Below are 21,686 nucleotides of genomic sequence, written 5' to 3' on the forward strand. Positions count from 1 at the left end.
ATGAGATACAGTCCCGTTACCTCTGCTTTCCCATTCTGGTTCTGTTCTTGACCTGTTACTCGGGGTTACTGCGGACCCATCCCATTCCCTCAAATCAGCTCTTAATTCTGTATAGGACTTTGGCCGCGGTCCCCTTAGGTCCATCGGTCCTCTCTGACCTCCCTGTCCTGTGTTGGGACCTACAGTTGTATCTAATGGGGTGTTCCACGTTACCGAACCTGGCAATTGCTTCCATGCATTTGTCACGTTATTCCTCCTTTCCATCTCGATCCTTTCTCTATCCAATTGCCTCTGTTCTTCCTCTCTATCTCTCTCAGGGTTATAGATCGATACTATAGGTCCTATGGTAACAGGCACTTGAAGAGCGTCTGGCAATCCAAAAGACTCAACCCTTTCGGTGGTTGGCGTTTTCTGCACCACAAACCTTCCCACTACACTCTGTACTGTACTAGGTTGAGGTGTCTCCCCACCTTTGATAGGTGTCCATTCCGATATAGGGAGTGGTGTATACCCCTCTATGGCATTCCCATCTTCCCTTGCGAGCCCTCTATCTTCAATTTCCTCAACTCTCGGAGGTGGTCTGTCTATCAATAATCTATTTATCACATTGTCCTCCGACTCGCTCTCCTCATCCTCTTCCATGAGGTTCCTTCCACCTACCACCTCCCTCATTGGATACAACTTCTCTACCTCGATGGCCTGTACCCTCCATCTCTTTGCTTCTTCATCCCATTTAGAATCTCGCACTGCTCTTACCGATCGAGTCAATCTTTGTTGACGCCTGTCCAAATTTCTATCGTGTGCCGCCCTAATCCATGCATTAAGGGCCTCAAACTGGGTTGGTCTAGGTGAGGGTTTCAATGAGGACATGGTTGCTTTTAGCCGATGTAACACCTCTAGCTTAAACGTTCCGTACTTTGGGAACTGCATTTCCTCATTTCCTTCCGTAAGCTTATTCCAAGCCCCAATCCATAATATCGTATGCAGCCCCACATTCGTTGCCATATAATGAGCTGGTGTACCCTCCGGCGGTGCCTCTTCCCCGTAATAATGTTCACTTCTTTTTCTTTTAAAAATCCCTTTCAAACACTTAAAACACTTCATGATTTCTCTTTTCTCCGCGTTTGTTTACTTCCTAATGACAATCTACCAATCGCCGCGCTGTTCCCGCTAACTGGCCTATCCGATCGCGACTTTTCTCTGACGTCGCACCAGCCGCCCAATCGCGTCGCGGCTCTTGCCGACGTAACACCAACAGTCCTATCACGTCGCGGCTCTTCACTCGCCACCCTATCTCAGCGCGGCTCTTTCTGACGTCACTCGTCCCCCTTTGCAGCAGTTCCCCTCCTTTCTCAGCTCGTCTCCTCGGTCATGCATGCGTCCCATTCATACTCTGAAAAATGATTACTTCCGTCCAAGCAATCACCTTTCTCGACTGTACGCCCACAGTCTTTTCTGTAGTTGTCACCTTAACTTGACGAAATGTCTTTCCGTTTACATCCAGACAATCGCCTTCTCTGATAGGTTGCTTACACACAGTAACTTTCGACCAGCGTCCGTTACTCATACGCTCACTCTTACACTCCCCCTATCTCGGTCCCACGGCGGTCAATGGTACCTCATGACTTCCGTACTATGGTCGACAACTACTCTGGATGTTCGATACACCCAAAACCACTTAAGCTCTGGCCTGAACTTAAGATTTGCCAGTTCACCCGTTTACCAGGTAACCGGTTCACCAGGTTGCGCGCGCTCACAACCTTCTCTCATTCACACTACAGGCATTCAACTCCGCAAGACATTACGATACAAATACAACACAAAACACCGCAATCTGTTCATGCATGACCCTCATTATACTCACTCTCCTCCGATACTGCTGCTTTTTCTCGCACCGTCTGCCCCTTCGGCGCACGATTCTTCCGCTGCTCGTCTCTCGATGTCTAGGGGCCTTGGGGTAAATTAACCTCTCTAGATTACCTTTCTCAAGAAGATAACCATCCTAACTGCTACCAACTGTTAACGCGGGATTACTGGTTACTAGTTACCTTACCAGATCCCAAACCAAGTCGACTGGATTGTTGGTACCTGTCATTGAGTAAAAGGCAATCTAACAATAGGTCAATCTTTTAAGAACTTATACCACTCTAAATGATCACTGACCAGGATTAAGTTTTGAAAATTTAATATAAAACCAAAGATAACTGAAGATACAAACTTCTCAAGATGAGATTCAAGAGATATACTGGTATCACAATGAACATGAATTCTTTGAATAATCTGAGTCTACAAAACAGAATAATGAGTACAAGTTCAAAGATCATTAGGTTTGCAAGGATCGATATAAGTTGCAACCTAAGAGTCATTACAGAAAAGAAAATTCAAGTTAGTCTGTCCCTACACTAGACTAAGTGACATCCCTACTTAACAAGATCTTTACCCCAAAAGGTGTCAGCCATGGTGACTTCCTAAGAAGATCGCGCACTTCTCTTTGTCTCTTCTCTGATAATGGGTCTCTCCTGATCAGCCTATCTGCCTACCCATCCGCTTCCTTAGGCTCCCAAAATCATCTGCTCTACTCTCATCCCGGGTCGCTTTCCCTAATACAAAATCACATTTCCGATAGGAACGCCCCTTGGGACGCCCCTCACGTGGTACATCTTTTGCGCGGTAAACTCCATGATGGTACTCTTCAAGACCCTCGTTAAAGTTGACCTTGGTTCCCAGGCTTCTTCTCCAGTGCGCCGATACCCCCTGAAATTCCTGAAGCCTCCTACAGGCCTGCGCCAAGCGCCACTGAACAAAGCTCCATTCATTTCGACTGATTAGGACCTCTCGCACCTGCATACAGGCCATCCTACAGTGGGCCTCAAATTCCAGGCTCCCCCATATCTATAGGTCGTAAAGCATATGGAAAGCACAGTACTTGGCGCCTCTCGACTTCTTCTCTAACGAGCACATTACAGATCAAAGGAACATCACTATCAGTTCGAGCCTACATGATTTACATGAAGCGGGTCCCTGCACTCTGAAAACATTTAACTTGATTTAAACAGCATTCTTAACTAACATACGTTTCTTAAAGTACACATCTATAAAGCATATATTTCAAAACTAAATTCGATAATACATTTTGGAAGAACCACGTTAACCCCACCTCACATTATTTTAGCAGCACGTTTAGATTTTCTGTGAATTGCCATGAGGCCTACACAATTGAACTGGTTTGCAAGGTTCCTCTTAACTCTTACATGATTCCTTTAACATGAGAACGTGAGGTTTTCATATTCATTCCAACATTTCTACATTAGTCTCACACGATTATGATTATTGTTACCCTACTTGAACACTCTATTCATTTCACTACTAAATATAAGACACTCTGGTGCAAGGCATATGTTAACTAACTACGTGCTTGTAAATATGGTGCACTTATACATTTTTTTCTCAGACTAGTGTTCTCTCATATGTATCCAGTTTTAAAGTCATTACAGTTGAAAAGCACAGCAACTTTCTTGAAATGAACCAAAACTGTATTGTTTGAACGGACGTCTTGTTTTCACCATAAAATGGTGTCAAGCTCACATCCTTTATTTTAAACAGAATTGTTCAACTCACCGATGGTTCATGGAAGATTCAGGTTACCTTTCTTTCTGAGAATTGTATTTCTTTTGAACAATTTCCTTCTGTGCTTCTTTTCTAGGAATCACGATACCGAAGTCTTGACAGCCGGAAGGAGGGACTCACAGGAGCTGTGGAGGAGTTGAGAGACGAAGATCTGACCAACAAAGAAAAGGACTGGAACCAGGAAAAAGACTGCTGCCAGCCACGGGAAGACAGGTAAGGGTTGAAGAGCAACCAGGCTAAGCAGTGGGGAAATGTTAGAGTGGTCGGTTTAAATCGTTTCACCACACACTTATGAATTAACATACTCGTGTCCTCACGTTTGACAGTCAACAGGTGCAAAAGGCTGCCAGCAAACAGGTTCATTATCATACTCATGTCTTTACACGTTTTAGAGCTAACAAAATATGCAGGAAGATTACCAATGAGTTTTTGCACGCTAACATTATGTTTGCTCTGATCTAGGCACATGTGTCTCTGTTTTTTCAATCTTTTGCACAGTATTTAGTACAACAAATAAAATAAGCGAACAAATAAAATATGCTTTCATTATCTTTCTACAGTGTTAACAATGCAATGCTTTCTGTTAATACATTCAAAAGTCTATGATGCTCATAACTGTAGATGCCATGACACTAATACTGAGAAAGGCGGTCATGAGGGGTTGTAATAATACCCATAACAGTTCTCCCCCCCCAAAGGTCGCTTTACTGGATGGGGTTTGTCAGGATGGAGGGCATGAAAACGGCGAACTAGCAGCGGGGCATTCAAATTAGAAGAAGGTTCCCAGGATCTTTCTTAGGCATCATAACCTTTCCAATCAAGTAAATATTATAATTTGCCTCGTTTTCTTTTTGCATCTAGGATATGTTGTGTTTCGTACTCAGGATGATCATTCACTATGACTGGAGGGGGGGGGGGGAATGTCTTTACGCGTTAGTGGAAGGTATGGTTTTATTAGGGACACATGGAAGACAGGATGTGTTGTGTACTCATCTGGTAATTGCAATTGAATAGAATTGGAATTCAGGATGTGTTTAATGGAGAATGGGCCAATGTATCGTGGTTGTAATTTCTTAGGACCATCTAAACGGATATTTTGAGTAGATAGCCAAACCAAATCGCCAATTTCATACATGGGTTCGGCAGATCTATGTTTATCAGCTTGTGTTTTTGCAGCAATCTTGTGTTTTGCATGACTACTCCGTGTCTTTTCTTGAATATTTTGTAACTGATTTAATCTTTCTGAAACAGAAGGCATGAGGTTAACATCTAATGGGGGTAATATTGGAATTGAACGTGGATGGAAACCGGTAACAAAGTAAAATAGTGAGCATCCCAAGGCTGCATGAGTGCTGCTGTTGTATACGAATTCAGCTAGAGGAAGTGCCTGATCCCATTGGGAAGTTAAGGTGGATGTTAAACAGCATAGACTTTGTGCTACATATTGATTAACTTTTTCAGTTTGGTCATCTGATTGTGGATGGAAAGCAGAGGATAGTGCCACTTCTATTCCTAGTTGTGAACATAAAGCTTTCCAAAAATTTTAGATGAATTGGGGGCCTTGATCAGAAATAATTTTACTCGGAACACCATGTAATTTTAATATATGCTGGAAAAAAATGTCACTGAATTCAATTGATGTGGGCAATTTCTTTAAAGGAATGAAATTACTCATTTTGGAGAGCAAGTCTACAATTACAATTTTGGTAGTAAAGTTACGTGATGTTGGTAAGTCCGTAATAAAATCAACGCTAATGGTAAGCCAAGGTGTTGTTGGGACTGGTAAGGGGTGTAATAGTCCCGCCGGGGCTATGTGTTGTGATTTATTGCTAGCACAAGTAGGACATGTCTTAACATATTCTAGTACATCTTTTTGGATGATGTCCCCCAAAACATTTCTCTGACATAATTTTAGGGCTTTTGTGTAATTGGATGTCCAGCCATAGTTGAATCATGGTGCCAGGCGAGAATTTGTCGTCTTTGTGAATTCAATGGTATGAATAATTTCGTATTATGAAAAAGATATCCTTTTTTGTAACCATTTTGTACTGTCCGTGGTTTGAGATGCCTTTTTAACATCTGTCAAAAAGGTCTTGGTTTGTGTTAGAGCTATGATCTTGTTAGGGGGTATAATGCTTTGTGAGGAAACACATCTATCTTTATTTTCTCCTTCATTTACTCGAGACAAGGTGTCGGATAGTATCTGTTTCTGTCCCGGACGGTAAGTTATAAGAAAGTCAAATTCAATAAAAAAGTGTAACCATCTCATTTGACGAGGAATTAGGGCCTTTAATGAAGTAAAAAACTGTAGATTCTTATGATCGGAAAATATCGTTATGGTATGTTTCGCTCCAAGAAGGTGATGTCTCCATTCAGTGAACACAGCTTTTATGGCTAGGAGTTCGTGTTCTGCAATGCTATAATTTTGTTCTGCTGGAAGCAGTTTGCGTGAATAATACACTACTGAATATAGATGTCTTGTGTTAGAATTTGTTTGCTACAAAACTCCTCGTAGTGCTGTTTGGGATGCATTGGCTTCCACAAAAAATGTTTGGTCAGGGTCTGGGTGAGAGAGGATTGGGGCTGTTGTAAAAGCAGTTTTTAAATCCTGAAAAGCTTTTTCAGCGTTTGCTGTCCGTTGGAAAAACTGCCCCTTTTTTAATAATAGTGTGATGGGTGAAACAATCCTAGAAAAATTTGCAATGACTCGCCTGTAAAAGTTAGCAAATCCAAGAACTCCCTGACCTTCTTTTACAGACGACGGGGATAGCCAATTACAAAATGCTTCTATTTTTTTGTGGATCCATCTTGATGCCTTAAGGGGATAGGACATATCCAAGAAACTCTACTGATCTTGCATGGAAGACACATTTTTCCGTTTTGGCGTATAGTGAATGTTCTCTGAGTCGTTGTAGAATGGATCGCACATGATGGATGTGTTCTTCGTCTGTTTTGGAAAAGATTAAGATATCATCTATGTAAACTATTACACAGATGTCTAAGAAATCATGAAGAACCTCATTTATGAAATACTGGAATACCGCCGTAGCATTACATAATCCGAAAGGCATGACAGTATATTCAATAAGACCGAACTTGGTACAGAAGGCGGTTTTCCATTCATCACCTTCCTTGACACGCATTAAATAATATGCTCCTCTAAAGTCCAATTTGGTGTAGTTGGTGGACCCTTTAACTTGATCTAACAATATTGGGATTAATGGTAAGGCATCCTGTGCAGCCGTTTTTCCATTTGCCGTGGTAAGCCTGTGGTTCCAGCAACATTCTGGTGGGAATTTTGTCCCAGGGTGCAGTATCCTGACCTTCACCTCCCTCCAGTGCTGCAACTTTCATCCTTGCAGAGCCGAGCTAGACCCTGGTGGGACTCCAAGTCCCAGGGTGCCCTGCAATCCAATCTAGCGGCCTCAGGTGTGGGGAAGGAGCATAACACGCGCTCAAAAGCGCTACTGCCTTTCCCGCGGCACGGGATGCGTGCAGGCCGCGTCCGGGCCAAGGGCGGGCCCATACTTGCCCGTCATTGACAGGAAGAGGCAGGGCAGGGCCAGCCCACTTGATTCCAACTACTCTGCAGTTGACCTTAAAGATCTGTCCTAAGGAGAATGAGGCAGAGTGGTACCCAATATTCTATTTCAGGATCACTGTGACAATCACCCCGCCACGGCAAATAGACTGGTACCTTCTTGGCGCCCCCCTCATCATCATAAACTTTAAATGCTGTATGCTCATGGTTGATTGACTATATTTATTTGGACTCTGAGGAGTATAGGCTAACGGTTCCCTCTACCTATGAGTATAACAAATTCTTCTGGGTCCCTTCCTCATTATATTGCTAAAAGGTTTGTGTGTTTGTCTATTGCCCGCCGGACCGTATGATTTGTACAAAGGGTGGGTATAGTGCGGATTGTCTCTTAAAACTACACTATGGGGAAACGTACTTGTGCTACTAAAAAGTCCCAGGCCCAAGGCAACCCCTCTTTCCCGCCCCACCCTACCTCAATTGACAAAATGTTACAAAGGGCCATAGGTGCGGTCACAACTGAAATTGAACGCACTGAAAGGCAGTTGGCAATTATTCCTGATCTCTGTTATGGTATATTATGTTATGTTATGTTAATAACAACTTATAGAGTGCACGGACACCGGTAGGTTTCATGGTTTCTACTTTCCAATAGTAGATTTGCCTATTCCCAACATTATTCCTGCAGTACCCTCATCTACGGGGAATTGTTGACTGAGGGCTGTAACTGCAGAAACTGACTTGTGGCGCACTTTACTCTTGGCGTATTTTGCACATGTTTAGTGGCAGCTGTGTGATTAGGAATTTTAGGTTTAAATTTCTTTATTGGTTTCAGTATAAAACAAGTGCAGTACATTGCCATAAGGAATCTACACAAAAGAAGGCAGAGGACAAACCGGCATCTTTGTTTCGTATAGCGCATCTCGTTACCCACTAGGGTCCTCTGATCCCACCGGAGTCCTTGTAGTGTGCCGCTGTTGGGATTCGTGTTTCCAGACAAAGGTCCATTACAATGCCAAGTGGATAGTAACAACATTAACAATCCCCCCACCTGTCCTTGGAAACTCCCCCCCCCCCAACCAGTGTGCCGATTTTTGTGAAGCGAATGTCTTGTAGGTGTAGCGCGCTTACTGTGCATCATTCTCAAGTTCAGCGATGACGTGGCTGTTGTCTGTCAGGCGTAGTAGGCGGAGGTACCTTGGACATGTTATTTCGTTAAATTCCTGGGACAGAAGTGCTAGTAGCGGTTGCCAGACCGTGTGGAATGTAGCAGTGGACTGTGTGAGTGTGGCTTGGATGTGTTCCATCCCAAGTGTATGCCAGAGTTTATGCAGCCAGCCCGTGTGTGTTGGCTGTGTATTGGTCCCCCAGAGAGACAGGATGTGCTTGCTTGCTGCCTGTAGCGCAAGTCCCATTTGTCGCCCCCTGACGGACTTCAGCGGGTAAGTAAGTGCGTTCGGGAGTCCTAGTATGATGTAGGCAGGGAACCTAGGAATTTCGGTATCTAGGGAACTATCAATGTCGTTAAGAATCTTCGACCAATACAATGTGACTTCCGTGCATTCCCATAGGAGGTGTGTCGGCATGCCCTCTGCTCCGCACCCTCTCCAACAAGACGGGCTCCTGGACGGGTTGCCTTTATGCAGCCTAGCCGGGGTGAGATACCAATACGTGGCGATCTTCACAGCTGTTTCTCTACCCGCTGTATTTCTAGCCGTGTGGTTGGCCCTGTAATATATGGATTTCCAGTCTCGGAGCGTCAGTGTCCTCCCTAGTTCTTTTTCCCAGCGTCTCTGTCCAGCCGTGTGTTGTGCCCCGGGGGGAGGGGGGAGCATCTGGTAAAGATCGGTAATCAGGCCGTGATCCGACTCTTTTGTGACCAGCCATTTCTCAAATATACTGAAGAGATCAATGAACGAAAGGTTCGAAAATTCAAGAGAGACACCATTGACTACAAGCTTGGGGAGGTGTACTCCTGGGCTGAGGTTTATGCGAGAAGACGCCAAAACAAACCTCAAACTAACACCACAGAGACGGAAACGTCATCTTCAGAAGGAGATAACAGGCCACCTCAATCCAATGAGAGAGATGCACAATCTCGTAACAAAAAGCAACCTTCCACCAATGTTCCTTTTTTAGAAGAGGGCCCAACAGATCACGGAGACCCCGGCGGGGTAAAAGAAAGCGGACTATCCACGTCGACTTTGAAGGCACCCGCACAGACCAACAGATCGAACAGGAAGAGGAAATGAACACAAAACAATTGGTGATCAACATTTCTACGTATGAGCTCAACCAAAGTGAGATCAATGTGTTACAAAAAGGGACATCATTTGTTCCGACACATAATACAGACAAACTTGAATTTAACATCAGCCTATACAAGTTTATGCGCAATTTAAGGCTACGCCATTTTTTTGAAAATGTTATCGATTCCGATACAACCAAAGAGCCAGATCCTCAATTGAAACATCTGAGATCAAAAAGTACCTTTCAAGCACCAAGTAGTCACATATCTCTAGACACTTTTGAGTCATTGGTGTTACACGATATCAACAAAATGGATTTTAAACGACGCACCAAATTGCAAAATTTGTCTAAAAAAGAGCTTAACACTTTGAGAAAATTATCCAACAACCCTGATATCACGATCCAAAAAGCAGATAAAGGGGGTGCCTTAGTAGTGATGGATACGAACTTCTACATCACACAAGTGAATGCTCACGTGAATGACACTGAAATTTATGCTCTTCTGACGAATGACCCTACGAAAGAGTTCCAAACAAACCTTATTGACATCCTACAAAGAGCATTTGATGATGGCACTATTTCTCTCAAAACAAAAAACTTTCTAACAAAACAATTTCCATCCATTCCATCTTTACGGATGCTGCCGAAAATTCATAAAAATCTACACCATTCCCCGTTCCTTCCGATAGTCAACACAAGAGGAAGCATACACGAACCGGTGGGTCAGTTTCTCGATTTACACCTTAAAGACTTTGTGATGAGTGCTGAAACCTATATCAAGGACACAACAGATTTCTTAAATAAGTTGAAAGAAATCACAATCCAGGAGGACCATGAGACATGGCTATGTACCATTGACGTTCAGGCGTTATACACGTCCATTCCCCATAATCTAGGCATTGAAGCAGCTGAAGCAGTGCTACTCCATTCTGCTTTTGTCCAAAAATGTCAAGTCTTCTTATTGGAACTTTTGAACTTCTCTTTATATCAAAGCTATTTTAAATGGCAGGAACAATATTTCTTACAACTTACAGGTACCAGCATGGGAAACTGCGCAGCACCTTGCTACGCGAACATTTTCATGATTAACTTTGAAACAAATTTCATCCTAAATTGTGATCATTGGAAGAAACATGCTAAAGCATTTTACAGATACATTGATGACATTTTTGTCCTATGGCAGGGCCCCAAACACCTACTAATACAACAATTGGAAGAGTTGAACAAGATCAATGACCGGATTCAATTTACTTATCAGATTGATCGAAATACCATTGCATATCTGGATGTATTAGTTCAAATTGAGCAGAAGGAAATTAGAACAACGCTATACAAGAAGTCGACGGATCGAAACAATTTGTTGCACTATGGAAGCTTCCATCAAAACTCTCTGAAAAACAATTTACCAACATCACAATTATATAGAGTGAAAAGGATTGTATCAGAACTAGAAGAATCTGAAATTCAACTACATAATATGATCCATCGGTTTAAGGAAAGAGGATATCCTCCCAGGATCTTGGAGACCGCAAAAAACAAATGCAATGCAAAGACACGTTCAGAGCTACTCAATACCACACCCAAAACATCCGAGAAACGTTCAGTTATTGTTTCGACATATTCTACCATGAGTCATACTTATAAACAATCCATCCTCAGACACTGGCTGATCCTTTCGAGTGAACCAGATTTTAAAGGAATCTTTCAAAGTCAACCAAGATTTGCATACACTCGCAGCAGAAATATTCAAGATTTACTCAAGAAACGTACATTGACAATGACCAATAAGATCTTCAAAGGCACAATACCATGCCACAATTGCAATAATTGCCATGCCATAATTAAAGGGACAACGATCAATCACCCTCGGCGAGGTACTCCCATTCAACTGAAAGTAACAGCAACCTGTGATTCCATGAACCTGATTTATCTACTCAAGTGCCCATGTGGACTCGTCTATGTGGGCAAAACCACAAGGAAAATAAAAACACGACTAACGGAACACAAAAGCAATATAAGAACTAAAAATGAGAAATCAGTCATTGCTACACATTTCAACGAACAGAGACACAACATCTGTCAATTACAGTTTATGGTACTTGAAACTGTTATCAACACCGATAACCAAGACATGAACAGAAGACTGTTACAAAAAGAGATTCAATGGATTTACAGATTGGATTCTTTGAAGCCCTGCGGGCTCAATGACCGCTTGGAGCTCTCATGCTACTTGTGAACCTTATAACTAGTAGTAACACAGTGTTAAAATTCACATTATGTTTTTTATGCTGATCCTTTATATTCATTTCAATTTGTAGTTTCAATTGTGTTATACCTATTTATTTGCACCGTAAAGCTGTTTTCTAGCATTTATATCGTGTTGAGATGTCATATATATACTATACACAATCCTTGTGCTCTGTATTGTTGAATGTACCTTTCCAATATGGCTGACACGTTTTTACATTAGTTACATCCCTTCACGTAATGGCCGCACTCTTTCCGAAATGTTTACGAGTCCGTTATCACTTTCCAGTGCACGCTAACACCACGCCAAACTCCCCGTTATAACTAGCAGGTCCGCCGCACTAGAATTGTTCATCCGTTTTTGGAGACACACGGAGACTGCACATTTTTGACGAGCGGTAGGATACGAACATGACTCCATAAGGGGCACGGGTGAAGGCACGCGATGATATTTGTTCTAATCACGGCTAATATTTGTTTTGCTCGATGATGCGAACCATGATACGAGTTACGTCACCTTTGGGTATAAAAGGGATCACTTTTTGCTATTCGGTTCTCCTTATTTTTTTATACGATATTAACCTTTACACGGAAGAATAAATGGTACGTTTTTCAGGGACCATTCTTTATACTTTGAATCACATACGGTAACTTTCGATGCACTTTCCTCACGTTTTCACACCCATGTTTTCGCTACTATGTTTATAAACCGGATGTCACAAGTCGAAGACGATATTGTGCTGCTTATTTTGCAACTGTGTAAAGTAATAACAGTTTTGATATATGGTGGACCCTCATAGTGATTTATTGTTTAACAGATTCCCCTGATGAAGTGCCTGTGATGGGCACGAAATGCATTGGGAGCATGCCGTTTCAACAGTTTTTCGTGGATTTAAATACACTTTATTGTCTTGGATGTGAAATCAGACATGAAAATTCATGAGTATAATGAATAAAAATTCAAACTTGATGAGCTTTATTGATGGAGTTTAGTTTCAACATTTGAGAGATCAATTGATCCTATTACGCTGTGCCCAGAGGGTCGTTCCCTAGATCAAGGGAACGCTTCTATGTTATTTCTCGAATTTCATCATGCGCCTGCCTACCAGAGGCTCAGTCTCGGGTTGTGTGAGCCAGTGTCTGATTTGAAAGTATTGAAAGAGCTGTGGTGATTTGACATCATAGGCTTGGGACACTGTGGAGAGCGGCATAAAGCCCTCTAAGTCAAAAAGATGCCCCGCCGATCTACAGCTGGTGCCTCTCCATTGAGGAAACGACCGGACATTGGTGCCCGGAGGGAAATCAGGGTTGTCCCATAAAGGGGTTAACGGCGAAGGGAAGGATGTGAGCTCCCTTCTAGTGGCCACCAAATCCCACACCTCCAGTACGGTCCGTGTGATAGGAGAATTCTGAAGATATCGTGGCCTATGTGTGCGGCGAAGGAAAGGTATTTTCCACAGAGAGGTCCACGTCATTGCCCTATCTTGGAAGAGTCACCTCTCCTCTGATTCAGGCCTGTACCACTCCACCAGAAACCTCAGCTGCACCGCCCGAAAATATTGTTGTAGATTGGGGATCCCCAGGCCCCCCTCATCTATCTTCCGGTAAGCTAGTTGTTTGTTCATTCTCGGTCTCTTCCCTCCCCAGATAAATTGCTGTATTGCTGTCTGCAACATTTGAATAGTCCCGGCCGGGGAGGGACATGGGAATGGTCTGGAAGATATATAATATCTTGGGGAGCGCCGACATTTTCACGGCTGCAATTCTCCCTAGCAGCGACAGCAGTTGCTTCTTCCAGCGACTTAGATCACTGTGGATTTGCGATGTCACTCTGGTGTAATTCAGAGTTACCGTCTGTTCCGTCGACGGCGTGAGAGTAATGCCCAGGTAGGAGATCTGCATTTGAGTTCGCAGTCCCCCTCCGTACACGGGTGTTGCTTGGTGTAGGTGGGCATTTTTACCCAGTGGTAGTAGCAGTGATTTCCCTTTGTTTACCTTAAAGCCAGACACTCTACCGAAGTTGTCAATTTCCTCTAGAAAGGCCGGGACCGAGTGCTCGGGACTATCAAGCGCCGCTAAGATATCGTCAGCATATAGGCCGATTTGGTGAGGCTCCCTGCCAAAAGTTATGCCTTGGATGTCGGGGTTGTCGCGCACCCTCTGTGCTAGTGGCTCAATATAGAGCGCGAATAGGAGGGGGCAGAGGGGGAATCCCTGCCTAGTGCTGCGTTGTATTTCGAAGGGACTGGAGCATTGACCGTTGAGACGGATCCGGGTCTGTGGGCGGTGGTAACAGCTCGCAATCCATGCCTGGAAACGCTTTCCCACTCCGAAATGTGTCAGAACCTTCCCTAGAAAATTCCAATCGCCCGATCGAACGCTTTCTCAGCGTCGATAACTAAGAGTACTGAGTCTGACTGTTGGAAATGGGCTTTGTCGATTAAGTGGAGGACGCGTTTGGTGTTGTCGCTACATTGTCTTCCGGGGATAAAGCCCGATTGGTCTGGTTCTATGATCCCCGGGAGGCAAGGGCCAAGCCTCGAAGCCAACACTCCTGTGAAGAGTTTCAGGTCGAGATTAAGCAGGGAAATCGGTCGGTAGGCGGAACATTGAGTGGTATCTTTGCCCGGCTTAGGCAGCACTATTACGTCTGCCTCCAGCATATCAGGTGGGATGGAGCCGGGGCCCTGGAATGAGTTGAAAAGTTTAGTAAGAATCGGGGCTAGTATCGGACAGAAACCTTTAGTGGCTTAAGGCGGGAGATAGCACTGATTACCTCCTCAATTTGTATGGGTTCGTCTAGGGAGCTGCTGGTCGCCACATTCAACGCCGTGGTAGCCGCACCACGTAAGTAGGTATCTGCGCCGTTTTCTGGCGTGGGTTCTGCCTTGTATAGTGTCGCGTAGTAGTCCCTAAACGCCCCTGCAATTTGTGCATCATCGTGGAGTTCCGTCCCATCTCTTTTGTATAAGGTCGAAATTTTCGAGCGCCGGACTTTGGCCCTCACGCGCTCGCAAGGAGGCGTCCTGTCTTGTTCCCCCCCACATAGTATGTGTGTCATAACCTGAGAGCCGCATATTCTGCCCGATCTATATCTAGGCTCACTAGTTGGGTCCTGGCAGCCTTCAATTGTTTCCAGATTCACGGGGTGCCTGTTCGGCAGTGCACGCGCTCCAACTCCACTACCTTGGCTGTCAGGAATTCTCGTTTGGCCTTACGGTCTTTGGTTTCCGCTGCTGTGATAGCGATGAGTTCTCCCCTCACTACTGCCTTCAATGCCCCCCACACCACTGTCATAGGCATATCTGGGCGTTCATTGACCTCCAGGTAGTCCGTAATGCTTTTACGGAGTTGCTAGACTATCGCCTTGCGCTACAGGAGAGATTCCCTCAGCCTCCATCGACCGCGTGGCTTCCTAATGTTAGGGACTCTAAGTGTGATTTCCACGGCGTCGTGGTCGGAAATGGCTGCCGGACAGATATCAATGTCCGCCACCCGGGGTTGCTAAGTGGTGCCAGAAAAAGTTTGGGTCTTCCCAGGGATGCAAAGGTGTTTTTTAAATAGTTCAGCCAAGGTATTTTCATAGCGTGATCCATGGAAACAACATCCGCCAGAATTACATGGTTCAAAGTTAGTTCTGAATTGAGCCATGTTTTAGCCCAGAAGACTAGGGGTGCCAATTTCAGCTTGTCCGTAATGTAGGACAAGCCCACCTCCTCATGGATGGAAAAGGTAGGGGTGGATTTACGGACAGATAAAAAAATGTCTGATAAGCCCATTCTCTACCATTTGGATTTTATCATGAGTAGCATAACCCCACAAAGCGGATCCGTAAGTCGCGATAGGGATGCACTTGCTATTATAAACTTTCAAAAGTGCCTCCATCGGCCTGGCCCCTAACCTTTTTGAAAAGCCCAACAAGGCAGACGTGGAACGAGCCAAGGATAAACTCCTCGCCTTAATCTGGGGAACCCACGTCCCCCTCTCATCGAAAAGGACCCCCAGATAGGGAAAGACTGAGACCCTTGAAACCACCTCGCCCTTACAGATGAAAGTTTTAGATCTATGCTTACTTCTCTGTCGGCCTACTATCATTGAGTGCGATTTTTTTGCATTGACTCTTAAGTCAAGGTTCTCAATGAAGGACCCAAAAAGGTCCAGTAGGGCCTGGAGGCCATTACCAGTGCGCCCTATTAGGACTGCATCATCCGAGTATAGGAGGGCCGGAACATGCACTCCTCCTACACGCGGGACGTCTGCCACCCCTGCCTCTAGATGTTTTCCCAGCCCATTGCTGTAGATGATAAAAAGGAGGGGGGCCAGAATGCACCCTTGGCGCACCCCCTTCTCCGACCTGAATCTGGGCGTACACCTACCTTCCTTTGTGACCCGTACTGTGGCAAATAGCTCCTGGTGCAAAGAAGCCATGAATGTGACTAGTGAGACATCTATCCCTATCTCCAGTAGAATGGACCATAACTTGGACCTGTTCACCAAATCGAAAGCCGAGGAGAGGTCCATAAAGGCCAAGAAAAGTGACCCCTCCGTGTATTTGGAAATTAAGAGGTGCAAGTTGGAACATTGGTCCAGGGTGCCTCGTTTCTCTCTGAACCAATATTGTATGTTCGAGAGCCCCCACAGACCTCAAGGTTTACCCTCAATTTGAACAGTAAGGTGGCGCTGTGGAAATCCTTCTGGGCCCCTTACCTTGTGAGGACGCTGTTGCCCCGTGTTGCGCTGAGGAAATCCTTCTTGTGCCTGAGTCTGCTGCTTGTCCCCCTCTCGCCGCCGCCTTTCACATTCATGCGGCCGCCGAGCAGAGGGGGGCATTAGACTACATATCCCGCCTGCCCTTGCGGCGGGAATCCCGGCACCAGAGCGCGCCAGGCGGCGCTGAAAAGTCGCGTTACCCCGGTGGAGCAGGTGGCGCTGTGGAAATCCTTCTGGGCCCCTTACCTTGTGAGGACGCTGTTGCCCCGTGTTGCGCTGAGGAAATCCTTCTTGTGCCTGAGTCTGCTGCTTGTCCCCCTCTCGCCGCCGCCTTTCACATTCACGCGGCCGCCGAGCAGAGGGGGGCATTAGACTACATATCCCGCCTGCCCTTGCGGCGGGAATCCCGGCACCAGAGCGCGCCAGGCGGCGCTGAAAAGTCGCGTCACCCCTGCGTCGCGGGAGCGCCCGGGGCTAAGCACGTGCAAAGGGCGGGCCCTCTGTGGCCCTCGGTGACTGAGGTAGGCTGGGCTGGGCCCGGTTATTTCCATTTTTTGCCTACCATTATACCGGTTGATAACGAAGTGTCACTCGAGAAGGTACAGAAAACTTATTTGTCTCCATTGACATTGACCGAGGATAATTGATCTCTCCTCTCCATTTTCTAAACTATTTTATGGTTCATTTATCATTTGTGTTGTATTATAACTTCAGTGGATATACCCTCTCTTTTCGACGATACCCCTTTGGAAAACTAATCTAGAGGATGACAAAGAAACTTCGCTCTGGGAGATTAGTGGGGGGAAGGACCTGTGCAAAAACAAAATCTAACCCCCTAAGAAATAAATCAGTGAACAATTACTCGCTAAAGGGACAATGTCAGCTTTTCGACCTGTGGGAAAAAGCAGTGGATAAGAAAGTATCTGTTGCTGCTAACGATGGCTTACTTTCTATCGCACAGGTTGGCCCATCTCAAGTGGGTGATAATATGGTCTCTCCCCCAACACTGACAGACCCATTTCAAATAGAAAACACTGCAGGGACGAGTCCTATACATTCCGATGTTGATGGTCCCATTGGGCCTCATGTTCACTCTATGGAAGGAAAACAAATTAAAAGCTCTCCTGCGCCACAGGCTTCTTCTGCGTATGTTAGGTCACGTGGAGATCTTTCTCTGTCATCTATTGACCTCGAACTTTGTGGCCGATATGTGAGTGCAGGAAGTCTGAAATCTTCAGAAGTCATTAAGCCATCAGTGGGCGCCACCCCATCTGGCCTATTGTTATATAGTAGCACTCCTTCCATAAATGTGCAGGATATGTCCGCGTTGTTAAACGTTTCTATGACCCCTGAGTTCAATCTATCTGGAATATGTCCTCCTGCTGCTACTGGTGAAAAACCAATATCGGAGTCTTTGATTGCCCTTGAACATTTGTTATCCTCTATATTATGTCTTTTGGGCAAATTTGTGGGCAGTTCGGACTGTATCTTGGATTCAGTTACTAAAATATTGAACGCAATGCTGCAAAAGGCTCCTGAAATGAGGAGTGCTTCTTTAACCTCGACTGATACTAGCCAGGTAACGGGGAATGCAAATGCGCCTTCAGAGAAGCTCGATACAACGCCGTCAGCTATGGCTCAAGAAAATAACATCACGACTCCGCCAGTTTCTGCGGCAACTAATTGTGTAAAAAACTCTGATTTTGAAATAGAGGAAGAAAACATGTCTGGTTCAGTATGTACAGCAGCACAGGAATTATTCCCAATTTTCAAACCTGGAAAAATAGGGCAACAAGATGATGATCAAGAAATAACAAAAAAAAGCCGCAAACATAGAAATGATAAAGGGAAAAAAAGGAAACCTCTGCGCAAATACAGGAAGAAAAGACAAAGGCGGATAATCTTTCAAAACTCTATCGTTTTGATTGATAATGAGGAGAATGCCATTGAGTCTAACTTGGTGACCACTAAAATGGCAAGTGAATCCTGCCATTTAAATTATGTTCCAGAGACTAACTGTAATACTCTGCCTTTGACTTTGGAAGATTTGCCTCAGAGGGGAGGACATGGCCCGACTGCCCCGCCTATGGTAGAGACAGGGTGCATTACTCCGGCTGCACTGGGGGATCTCAACCCTTTGGCTCCTTCTTTTGCGCCTATGGTTGGGGCCGGTAAAGGCCCACTTCGCTCTCCTCAGGCAAAAAAATCAATGACCTATGTGGACACCTTTGTTTTGGACTTTGTTCCTTTATTTGATGTAAATTTGCCCTTAAATAGATCATGGTTGCTTAAATGTTTCAGTGACCAGGAAAGTCTCCACCTTATTCAATCAAGTGATATTGAGTTAGTTTCCCTGTTAGGTGAAGATAGTGTAACTAGTATAAGAGTCAAATTTTATTCTAAATTCATCGTAAATCTGATATTACAACAAGTGGAGAATTTCCAATGCAGAGGTATTGATGTTTTGCCTATTTTCGGTTCTGATAAGACCTTTTCTCCCCACGGGATGACCCAAAAGGGTGATAAGTTAGATGGGGCATCTTCTCAGTTTGAGGATCTAAAGATTTGGGTCTCTAAGGGGAAACGGTCGGTCTCTAAGGCACTGCTTGTTCCACTAATCCAGAACTCTGCGCCATTAGAGGAGAATCACCGGTGGAATTGGCTGCATAGTGCCCTTGCAATTAAGAGCACAGATAATTCCAAATTATTCCATCATCTTTAATAATCAATTAAAAATTATCTCCTGGAATGCAGCCGGGATACATAGTAGTCCTGAGAAGCTTGATTTTTTATTCTCGCTGGGAGCAAATGTGATCTGCATCCAAGAAACATGGTGTATTGATAATATCTATGTAGGGAAGGATTACTATGTGTTGGAAGCACCTGCTGCCCCATCTAGGAAAGGTCATGCTAAAGGGGGAATAGCTTGCTTGTTAACCAATAAACTGCGCTGGAGATTCTCGCATTACATTGATCCTAGTAATCTCTTTCAAGCTATAACAATAGCGAATCTCCCCAGTTTTCCAAATAAATCGGGTGTCGTAATTATCAATGTGTATATCCCTCCTGAAGAGCGTTATAATATTTTATTGAAGCACGTATTTCAGTATATTGTACAGATTAAGAGTGTTTCTTTTCCACCCGAGGTTATCCTAGTTGGAGATTTGAATTGTAAAATCTCTAACGCTAGTTTAAACTTATTTAGAAATAAACCCAAAGAAGAGGCCCATTTCATCCCACAATCGCTTTTCCCTGACAAAATAATAACTAATAAAAGAGGGAAGATTCTCCTGGAGGAATTATCCGCAGTCGAGGGGCTCATTTTAAATGGGAGATTTCCCTCTGATGTCCCCACGAAATTCACTCATAAGTCTCCTTTTAGTGTCTCTATTCTTGACTATGTGATCTCTGACTATGATATTTTCCCATATGTCCAGGATCTTATGATAGCCCCTACATCTTTGAGTGATCATAGTATAATTACTATAACTCTCTCTTTCAAACCTCCACCCACTGAGTCTTGGTCTCTTGGTAACAACGATGTCACCTTCCAGGGATCTTCGGGTAGGTGTTGTTGGAACCCCACTACCATCAGAGGTGTGCATGATATTTTATGCAAAACTATACTAGAACTAAATGGCTGGTATGGTTTTGAAATTGCTAATTTTGAAAAATTTATGAGAAAGATCACTCAAGATGTAAAAAAGGTTAGTGGTTCGGGGAAAAAGGTATTCGCTCCCAGTGCATTGCGCATCCTGAATAAGGAAATAAATAAATTAGTGCGAGTGCAATATATAGGTAGATCAGGCGAACTATCCAAAGAAATATCGAGGCTAAAAAGAAGGAGAATCAGATTAAAAGCGAGACTAAAAAAGGAGAAGGAAGACTTAGTATGGATAAACTTGCGGGAGGCAGTTGTGCATGGCAAAACTAGAGAATTTTGGTCCATAGTTGGGAGGGGATGCGGCACCAGAAGCAGTCCTCTCCCTATTCCTATCTCTGAAGACGTATGGTCCTCTTATATTAGGAAGTTGTATGCAGGGAACGTAACTTCGGCTGCAGATAGTGTCCCTGATCTAACATCTGAGGATCCGATTAATTATCCTACAGAGAAAATAATAGAAATGGCCATAAAGAACATGCGTTTGTCCGGCGCAATGGGACCTGACGAACTCCCTATGACGGTTTTAAAGCAGGAACCTTTACTCTGGAGTAAGATTCTTTACCCATTGTTCAAATCCTGCTTTGATACTAAAACGGTCCCTGCCTCTTGGAAGGGAAGTATATTGGTCCCTATTTTTAAGAAGGGAGCTAGGGATTGCCCCATGAACTACCGTTTGATCGCTCTCCTCGACTCAGTTGGAAAGGTTTTTGCCAAATGTATTTTAAGTTTGCTTGAAAATTGGGTCGAGGAGAATAATATTTTACCATGTGAACAAACGGGTTTCCGTAGGGGACACGGTACATTAGACAATCTCACCACCCTACATGTGATCTCTGATAAATATACACGTGTTAGAGGGGGAGTGGTGTTTGCTGCGTTTATTGATTTCTCCACGGCGTTCGATAAAGTTGATCGTCGAACGCTGTGGAGAAAGTTAGCAGCCCTTGGTTTACCACTATATCTATTGGATCTATTACGAGCTCTCCATATGGAAACGTGGTGTAGTGTTCTCCAAGGGGGTGAGAGGGGATTCTCGCATAGGATTCCTTCTTTGAACGGCCTTAAACAAGGCTGTCTTCTGGCACCACTATTGTTCTCATTATACACCGCAGATCTTCCTGCTTCCTTGACAGCTTGTGTGGGTATAGCTCCGGTGGTAGGGGGGACCCCTATTTCTTGTCTCATCAATCAATCAATCAATCAGTGACACTTATAAAGCGCGCTACATACCCGTAGGGTCTCAAGGCGCTGGGGGGGGGGGGTGCCGCTACTGCTCGAACAGCCAGGTCTTCAGCTTCTTCCTGAAGGAGAGGTGGTCTTGGGTCAGGCGCAGGTCGGACGGGAGGGAGTTCCAGGTCTTGGCGGCCAGGTAGGAGAAGGACCTTCCTCCTGTAGTCGCTCTTCGGATGCGGGGGACGGCGGCGAGGGCGTGGTTGGCTGATCGGAGGTGGCGTTTGGGAGCGTAGAAGTTGACTCGGCTGTTGAGGTAGCTCGGGCCTTGGTCGTGTAGGGCTTTGTGTGCGTGGGTGAGGAGGCGGAAGGTGATTCTCTTGTTGACGGGGAGCCAGTGAAGGTCTCTCAGATGTCCGGAGATGTGGCTGGATCGTGGGATGTCGAGGATGAGTCTGGCTGAGGCGTTTTGGATCCGCT

The 21,686-nt window shown here is 44.7% G+C and overlaps 1 protein-coding gene across 1 annotated transcript in view; it reads left to right on the plus strand.

The window, feature by feature from the left end:
• The first annotated feature begins 3,759 nt into the window (after positions 1-3,759).
• DDO (D-aspartate oxidase) overlaps positions 3,760-21,686 on the plus strand; it is a 292,677-nt gene continuing 274,750 nt past the window's right edge. The window contains exon 1 of the mRNA XM_078646998.1: positions 3,760-3,840. The gene's annotated coding sequence lies outside the window, so the exon portion shown is untranslated. The remainder of the gene's footprint in view (positions 3,841-21,686) is intronic.

This window comes from Lissotriton helveticus, chromosome 6 (assembly GCF_964261635.1).
Source record: "Lissotriton helveticus chromosome 6, aLisHel1.1, whole genome shotgun sequence".
In the NCBI taxonomy this organism is placed as follows: Eukaryota; Metazoa; Chordata; class Amphibia; order Caudata; family Salamandridae; genus Lissotriton; species Lissotriton helveticus.